The sequence below is a fragment of the Narcine bancroftii genome, chromosome 10 (assembly GCF_036971445.1).
Source record: "Narcine bancroftii isolate sNarBan1 chromosome 10, sNarBan1.hap1, whole genome shotgun sequence".
NCBI classification, from domain to species: Eukaryota; Metazoa; Chordata; class Chondrichthyes; order Torpediniformes; family Narcinidae; genus Narcine; species Narcine bancroftii.
Genome location: NC_091478.1, coordinates 80,615,593 through 80,625,479, shown reverse-complemented (window position 1 = coordinate 80,625,479; position 9,887 = coordinate 80,615,593).

The window sequence follows — 9,887 nt, the reverse complement described above, 5'->3', positions numbered from 1 at the left end:
TCTGACCAGTGACCAGGAGCCAGTCCTCCGATGGTCACAGAGACCCTGGCGGCTGCTGGATCGGCTCAACCTGTAAATATTGTACGTACATAGTGGGTGTGATTCCTTGTTACTGCCCCCCCCTCGGGACAATTTTAAAGAAGGGGGTGAATGTGTTGGTACACCACTGGCCTACTGCAGGGGGCAACCTTTAGGAGTGTAAGGGGACAGGACAACACCTAGCCGGCTGTCAATCAGTCGGCTTGAATGGATCAAGCATTGGGTGTCAATCTCCCTCCGGGATATAAGCCTGCGCCGGCCTCCCGAGGCCTCACTCAGAGTTGCTGCAGCCATAGCCAGCCTGGCTCTGTGGAAGTCTTTGTGGATTAAAGCCTGTTGTACAGTCTTTATCTTTGTGTGTGTCTGATTCTGGCTAACAGTGCCCGACAAGGAGAGATACAAATAAATAGATGTAGTAACCTTAACCAAAAAGGCAAATCTGATCAAGTTACCTGAATCTCCTTGAAACACATTTATTTTTCCTCACCACCTACAACCTCATTTCACCAAAACTCCATCTCCATTCTCACTAATTTTCTATCCCCATCAGGTTTATTCTGGCAACGTGTTCTCCTAATCCCTGCTTCTGATGTGCCTTTCTCTTTTTTTAAACTAAGGATATGCCCTCCCTTCTCATCAATAGGGCCCACGTCAGTTCCCACATTTCCTTTGCAACTGTTGCCAGCATTTCCTCTTTTAATTTACACTCATTGTGTGTGGTACCTTGATGAAGGCCTCAAGCCTGAAATGTTAGTTCTGTATCTATATCTTTGCTATATAAAGGACACTGTTTGACCTGCTGAGGTTCTCCAGAATTGTCTTTTTACTTCAACCATGGTGTCTGCAGACTTTTGTGTTAAGACATATATATATATATATATATATATATATATATGTACACAGAAATAAAGCAAAGCAGCAGAGATTTTTACATGTAATAGTTAATTATACAACTTAATTGAACATCTTTTTGAATCCAAAGTAACAATGGTTTAAAAAAACAGTGATTTTGATTAATTTTCTTTTTACATTTTTGTGTTTGCTCCAATTATCCTCGGGATTCATGTCACTGACTGAAGTAACATGATGTATTATAGAATATAATTTAAAAATTAATGAAGATTTTAATTAATGTGCCCAGACCTGGACCCTTCAAACACCTCAATACAGACAAACACTTTGGCTGAAATTCCAAATCCTTTTCGAGAGGTCAACAATCAATAAGGATTTTAACTATAATGCAGATGGATAGGAATTCCAATCAGTCTGATAAGTGACTTTATTAATTCTGACTCGAGCAAAGGTCATTGGAATTTTCTTCTGACATCACAATTTGTTTAATCATGATGGATAGAGAAGAGGCTTAATGTATTTCTGTCTGTATTTTTATATCCATAAGTTAATAAACAAAGAAAATCCCAGCAGCCACAGTGTGAATTCAAAATACCCATTTCATTGGGCTGGAAGAATTTCAGATGGAGAGAACATGTAATGTAGAAGGTAGGGTATTTTTAGTACTTGAGCTGGTTAAAATGTCATATATAGATCAAGGAAGGAAAATGTTTCTAAGACAATGTTCAGCATTTTGCCTTTTTAAAAAAACAACATACTTGCTATTGCAATAAAGAGATCATGTCAGCTAATTTCTTCACAGTGAGCTCTGAGAAACAGCAATCCAACAATGACGATGTTAAATCAAAGATCTGTACAGCAAATTCTTCAAGTACAGTAAAATCCCTGATATCCAGATTTCAAGGAGCCGGCACCCTCAAGCAACTGGCAACAAATATAAACAGAAGATAAATGGGTAAAAAATATGGAAGATTAAAATTGGCGCATCTTGCCATTAGTTCTCCATTCATGTAACACACAGCCTCAAGCAACTTGGAAAGTCACCTATCCACCAATGCCTGTAGGTGCAGGGATTTTGCTGAAGTTTGTCTCCTCCCCCCCCCACCCCCCTCCACAGAGTCCAGCTTCTGCAGTGCCTTGTGTCTCCAGTCAACCACAACCACACTTTGCCTCCAGAGTTTGGAGTTTGCCATTGGTGTTCTTCCTGCCATTTGTTTTTTTTTTGCATCGTATTAAGCGGCATTCCTAAGCAACTACCCGACAGAAGTTTTACAACTTGAAACAGAATGAAGCTCTGTTGCCTTTTGCAAGAGGTGAATCCTGAGTACATTTTCCCCAACTTGCATACATTTTTTTTTTTGCTGGGTTAAATGGAAAGAGACAAGATCAAAAGTGTCTTACAATCCTTCCACTAGCTAGCATAAATCTATCTTTTGATCATGAACTGAAGTAGACAGACTATGACATTTGCAATACAAATATGAGATCTTTAAATTGGGTTATTTATCTATGAAAGTGTTGATTAAATATGGAAGCTAAAACAAATTTATCAGATTTCAGAAATGTTTCACAACAATGTTAATTGTGCCACTGTAGAATTAAAAAATTATATTTAAATGAAAACAAGTAACAGTAACTGTAAGTTACACCATTGTCATTGATGACATACAAATAAACATGGGTACTTCCTATAAAGAGCATGTTATTTCACCTGAGCTTTATAAAATGGATGTAAAATAAACAATCGTACGACTGCAGAAGATAATCTGATCAGCCAGATTTAAATGACAGAAAACAATCAGATTTTGATTGCTGGAATGTAGCCTGAAACTAACTTGCACATTTCAATTCATACATTCACAAGATCAAGGAGCAATTTAACTCTGAATGACTTTGGATTATATTCTCTTCTAGAGGCAATTGTAATTTTGAAATGTAATTTATAAGGCATTCATAATGATTGGCTTTTCCAATGTTGCTTATTTCCACCAAAGATACCATTCTCTGAATTGATTTCAATGTCTTAACATTAAGGATTACATACTGTTGCCTTAAATCAATGGTTCTCAACCTTTTTCTTTCCACTTCTAAGTAATCCCTATGCCATCGGCGCTCTGTGATTAGTAAGGGATTGCTTAAGGTGATATGTGAGTGGGAAGGGAAGGTTGAGAATCACTGCTCTAGACCCAATCGTTACTGAAATATTTTGTTTGAGAAAGATTGCCATTGGCCCATTTCCTTTGGAAGTATGAAACCATGCACATAATGAGTCAATTAGGTACGATTAAAACAGTTGTTTTCAAACTTTTTCTTTCCATCCACATACCACCTTAAGCAATACCTTACTAATCAGAGAACACCTATGGCATCGGGAATACTTAAAGTTGTATGTGAGTGGAAAGAAAAAGGTTGCGATGCCCTGCCTTAAATGGACAAAGCTAGTTAAACAACACCAATGGTAAGACAATAATACCTCTGCAAAATGTGGCATAATCAATCAATAGAGTGCACTGCAGATTTGTCATTGGAAGTTCACAAGAGTCTTGGGTTCAGCATCACAATCTATGTGTCAGCCCTTTGCTATAGAACCAATACAATCTAAAAAGAAAACCAGAAGCTTCTGACAAGGTCTGAAATGGATAAGCAATTTATTCATTAATTTATATTAGGAAGTCTGGTATCAACAGTGAGTATTTAATTATTGGTCTTATCTAGATTAGGGCAGTCAGCAAAATCTTATTCTGAGACCCCAAAGTATTTTTTAAAAATTAAATTCGGCCCCTACAGGTCTGCGCTGCCCAAATGACACCCCATTAACTACATCCCAGTGTGTTTTTGAAAGGTGGAAGGAAACCTGAACTTTCGGGGAAAACCACACAGCCATGGGTAGAACTCCTTACAGACAGTGCGGGATTCAAACCCAGGTCTGGTCCCGATTGGTAGCATTGTAATGGCGTTGCGCTAACCACTTCGACAACCGTGCAACCCTCAAGTACTGTACATGTAGGAAATGCCACAAAAGATCTGTGGGATACAAAAAAATAGTATGAAGGCAGCAGTTGTCTTTTTTCTTTAAATTATTTTAGCTAAGACGCTCAGTAAAACCTCAAAATATTTGTGCAAGCATTTTTAGTACTTGTTTTTGAAATTAAAATGCTGTTTGAAAACAGCAATACACTCAAGTATACAAAGATTATGTCAGAACATGGTTATACTATCTAGATTTACACCTGAAAGTGAATTATAGATGAGAGCAGGAATTTCAAAGATATTGTGATCAAAGCATTTGTAATGAGCAACCAAATGTTGTATGAAGCCATACTTTCATGTAACATATTTTGAGCAAATTTACAAATAATAATCTGGCAGTAGGAAAAGAAAAAACTTAAATTAAGAATCAAAAACCAGTTTAAATTTCAGCTGGAATGTGGTCACCTTGCGATAACCTATCATGTTACCTCACAGTGGTTTTACAGATCATTTCTTCACCATGAAAAGGTTTCATACTTAGAGTTGCAATGAATCTAATTGCATTTAGATAAGATACTTTTCCAGATAGTGTTTTCTGATTTTAAAGGTATTATTAATATTTGCCTTGAACTTAACAATTAAAACAGTTCCAGGAAGGGTGAAGCCCAGGCTATTTCTCCTTCAAGTTGTAGAGCATCAGGTTCTACAGCATCTAAACAGGCCCTTTGGCTCAATTTCTCCCTGCCAACAATGTCATCTAGCTAAGCTAGTTCCGTTTGCCACTGTTTGACCTGTATCCCTCTAAACCAGTGATTTTCAAACTTTTTCTTTCCACTCACATACCACTTTAAGTAATCTCTCTTCCATAGGTGCTCTGTGATTAGTAAGGGATTGCTTAAGGTGGTATGTGGGTAGAAAGAAAACATCTGAAAACCACTGTTTTAATTGTACCCAATTGAATCATTATGTGCATGGTTTCATAACTCCAAAGGAAAATATTTCAGTAACAATTGGGTCTAGAGCAGTGGTTTTCAACCTTTTTCCCCCACTCACAAGTAATCACTTTCACTTCAATGATCTACCTTGCCCCTCTTGCAACAGGAAGGGAAAGTATTGCAGATATGATCATACCTTGTGACAAGAGATATCACAAGGTTGAATAGACATGGGTGTGATACTATGTATGTGAACACATGCAAGACCATTGGGGTCCAATTCAGCATGGCTAATGTTAAATGAATGTTGTACACTGATTTACATTATAATCAGCCTACTCTCTTTCTAGGAGATGAAGGTGTTCCATTTATAAGCACCATCTCCAATGTAATTGATGGCTTTGACAACTCGTATTACAACTGTGTGGATGTACAAATTGAGGTGCCCTGCCTCTAACCAATGTGTCCTATACAGTTGATTATGCTGTTTAATTGATGCATATTACTGAATATTGCATAATTTTGAATAAATAAATGTTAATTGATTCCTCTTTATTGTATCACCTAATTTGGTTCTATGTTATTTCTTCATAAAGTACTTAACTACTATGGATCTTTGATGACACAACCTAGAAATTTAACTGCAATTTTTCCAATGTTAAAAATGGTATTAACAATTTCCTTGATCCATATTTAAAAACCTTTGAACAAAACATGAAACATATTTGTGTCAGTTCCTAGACAGCACTAATAGTGTCTCTCTGCTCCTGTCCTACTTCAGGAATAAGAGACATTATGGATCAAATTGTATCACCAACACTTTTCTTCACAGCACTGATCTCAGGCCACATCTCAGTTCCAGGATGGGATGGGAGTGAATGGCAGAGATGGAGAGTAAAGTCTCTCCAGTGGAGCAGAAGCAACATTTCTCCAAAGAGCAGTTATCGCAGGGGTAACTGCATTATGGAAATGTTAGTCGCAGAAAGGATCTGTTGAGTAAAGGCATGGATGTCATTTATAAACATTTGCATTATTGTGAGCCCTACAGAGCTACCAAATTATGCAAAAGCCCCATTTGTTTATGAAAACCTTTGAGTTTCTCTCTTTGCTCAGGACTTCAACAATACAGCAGTAAGCAGTTAAAGTGCCACCTCTACATTTTACTCCCTTTCCTATCCCTTCTAGAACATCTAAACCCCCATCCCTATATCAGCCAATCCTGTCCTTGCATCAGCCAAATCTCTGTAATGGCAATAACATCATAATTCCATGTATTGATCCATGCCTCACATTCACCTTCCTCATTCCTAACACTTGCATTGAAATAAAAACACGCCAAACCCTCCAACTGACTACATTTATGCTCCCACCACTTCCTGTCCTTTCTCACAAATTCACTTCAACCTTTCCACCATCTGATCTATTCTTTGCCTTCTCCTTTTGGTGCCCAACTCCTGTCAAATTAGTTTAGCCCCTCCCTGCCCCCCACTGGAGCAGCATGAGTAAACCTTCCCACAAGGATATTAGTCCCCATCCAGTTCAGGTGCAAACTTTCCCATTGGAACATGTCCCACCTTCCATGGAAGAGAGCCACATGATCTAGAAACCCAAAACACTTCCTCCTGCACCATCTCTTTAGCCAATTGTTAAGCTGCATTATCCTCCTATTTCTCACCTCACTTGCACACGTCATGGGTAGAAATCTTGAGATCACAACTGGAAATCATGTCCTTAGCACTTAACTCCCTCAACTCTCTTTGCAGGACCTCAACACCCTTCCTTTCTCCATTATTGATCCATAAATGGACCACAACATCATGGCGCTCACCCTTCCACTTGAGATTGCTGTGAATTTGATCTGAGATATCATGGAACCTGGCAGCTGAGAAGCAACGTACTATTCATGATTCTCGATCTCTTCCACAGAACTCCTATCTAAGGAATCCTCTATCACTATAGCTCACCTCTTTTCCAACCTTCGCATCCTATCCACAGGGCCAGGTTCCATGCCAGAGAACTGACCTCCATGGCTTGCCCCTGGTAGGTCGCTCCCCCTCAACAAATATCAAAGTTATTCAGGGGAATGGACACAGGGGTACCCTGCACTGACTGCCTATTCCCTTTCCCTCTCCTGACTGTCACCCAGCTACCTTCCTCCTGCCTCCTCAGTGTAACTGTGAAGAGAAATATTCCTCGACATTGAGAGCAGCGCAGGCAGGTGTGTTGGTAACTGCATGATATGTTCTCACAAGCCTCCTGCCACGCAAGCTATATCTTTTATCACTTTATTTTTCTTTAACACTTTTTTCTGTTGAACGCAGAGCTACTCTTTCCACAGGATTTTATTCTGGGACTTGAGACCACATGATTTCGAAGAGAGGCCAGCTGAAATTATATGGGGCTCAAGGTTCATTTAGAAGAGAGCCACACAGCATTCTGGCCTTTGATAGCAGGAGAGATGCGTTTGACCCTTCAGTATTATGAAAACTCAGCTCTTCTTTGAGTGAACTGGGCCTATCATAAGTCAAAAAAATCTGAACTGAAATATATTTTTGTACTTTACATGAACTATTGCTGACACCAAAGGTTGAAACTTAAGAATCAATGTGCATAAAAAATATTTGCCAACAAGCCTATCAATTATCAATATCTGATATTAATTTATTCAAAAATGTGGACATTTCATTAACACATGTTTGATACAATGGTTTATTTGGGCATTGTGCAGGTGAAGTTTTGGCTGTGGGTTTGAGGTATAATCTATTATTCCTTCTTTGTTTTCATCAGATGAAATATTTTGGAAGTGAATAAATTCATGATTCCGCTTGCAGACCCCAGTTCCATAAAACAATTCAAAGTACCTCTTATTGTGCTCCAGCCCTAATCTCAGCCATGCACCCTCCACAGCACCCCCTTCACTAAAGGCATCCTGTGCTTTCAATAACATTGTTAATTAATGCAGCGTTAGAGACAAGCTTTGTATTGAGGGAAAAAATTCATTGGAAACTGGATAAGATTTATTCAGCCAGTTTTACATAGGATGTTTACAGCAAGAACTATTTCAATTTAGGTCACAAATCTGAAAGATTATATTTATTGTCACAGTGATTTGGAAATCTATCAAAATAAAGAAAATAATAATGCAAATGGTAACTTTACCTTTTGCTTGTTATCGTGCAGTTATCAACCTCTGCTTGTTAGAGGATGTTCAAATTACATTTAGTTTCCATACTTTACAAGGATACGTGAAATCACGAAGACAGCATTTTCCCATCTGTGGTTTCTGGGTGGGGTAATGAGGAATAAAGCTTCAGCCTGGTGGTAGAAATAAACAGGCATAACTAGCTGGCAGACAACTCTGCTCTTTCCATTTAGGGAGACCTCAGCAACATTCAGAAAAGGGGATGGCTCAATTTATAAAGAGGAAAGTTAGCACAGCTTCTAAAATATAGTTTAACATTTCCACTGTGACGCTAGAGATAAGAGTCAAACTGTAATCAAACAAGAACATCAGTAATACTCTTGTACAGCTATGTACTAAAGGTCAACTGTTGTTAAGTCAAGCTCATTCTGCTCCTACCCCAAATTCCTTTTGTAATTATTTTTTTTGGAAAAACAGCAAAAATATCTCATGACATTCCAGAAGTTTGACACTTAGAGCCAGAGCTTGTTTTTTTTTCCTCCCATGTTCCTCAAGGTGTGAGTCCAAGATTTTGTCTTTTCCATTCTGGATCAGCGCTGAAGAGTTAGGGCTTGGGAGCAGTGTCGATTAAAGTTTTTTTTGTCAGCGCCAACATGGGAGAGGAATTCTTTTGTTCATTTTATTCAGCAAGATCATCAAGGTATTCATAAAAAAGTTTTATTTTTTTCTGCTTTCTATTTTGTCTTGAAGAAACTTCAGAAGAGCACTACTACTTCCTAACTGTTCCAACTTGGATTTGTGAATTTATGCAAAACTTCTGGACAAGCTTGCATAATAGTTTTGTACTTATTTGAAAATGTTTGCTAACCTCGTTTCACTTTGTCTTTGTGCCTGTTTACAATTAAAGATTTAAGTTATCATGAATAAACAACAATTGAGGAATTATTTTTCTTACACTAATTTTAAATGTTATGCATGTTCATTTCAAACATTCCCCAAAATATAATTGTTTGAATCATTCCCTGGAGCAGTTATGATATCCTGGGAAATTCTGATAATCCAATAGATTCAATCATCCAAGTTTTATATTCCAGTTTTATTTTATTACAAATTTAAATTCCTGTTTTGGCGGTCTGAATTCCATAATGCCAGATCAAATGACCCAGCCTTTGGGTAGTTCAGTACTCAGCCAAAAATAGAACTACAAACAAAATCTTCAATGAGCTTATGCAATTGAAGAAGGCAATGCTTTCTTTTCTCTTTTCATTCAAGTGCATGGGCAAGATGACGTCAATCACCCAAAGTCACCAGCTCATCTACTCATCTATTCCTGACCTTTACTGGATCTCCATATCCTGTAGGCACTCAAGGAAACATGACCTCAGGAGGTGTAGCCTGGAGATTCCCTCAATATGCCTCTAATAGCTTTTAACAGGAGGCAAAGCTGGAGGTGAAACTGTTCCCCCATTAAACCTATCAAGGATTTTAGCACATTTCAAAGTCTCGACATTAAGACAGTTAAGAACTATCAGGACTACATTAACCATTACAAATATTTTTCATATAAACTTAATTCCCACATATTAAAGATAGGAAAATAAAGTAAATTAAAGCAATCCAATTTTTTTTTTTAAATAATTTCCCTTCCCTTTTGATCCTCAGATCTAGAATCCTGACTGATTTCACTGGAAGAATGTAAAGGATCATAGTAAATATGATCTCTGCCACTGGTATCTACATGGAACTCAGTGATAAAATGAAGTGACAGGTGTGATGTCAGAGTTTCGTACTCCAAGACTTGAGATATCACAATGGCTGTAGGCCACTTGATCCATCACCTCCAGTTTGGCAATATTCAATCTTATTCCTTGATGTAGTTAAGAGTAGTAAACCCAGTGCAGTGTTAGTCACAAAGCTGACAGTGGATTCAGGATCTGCGGCAGGCAAGT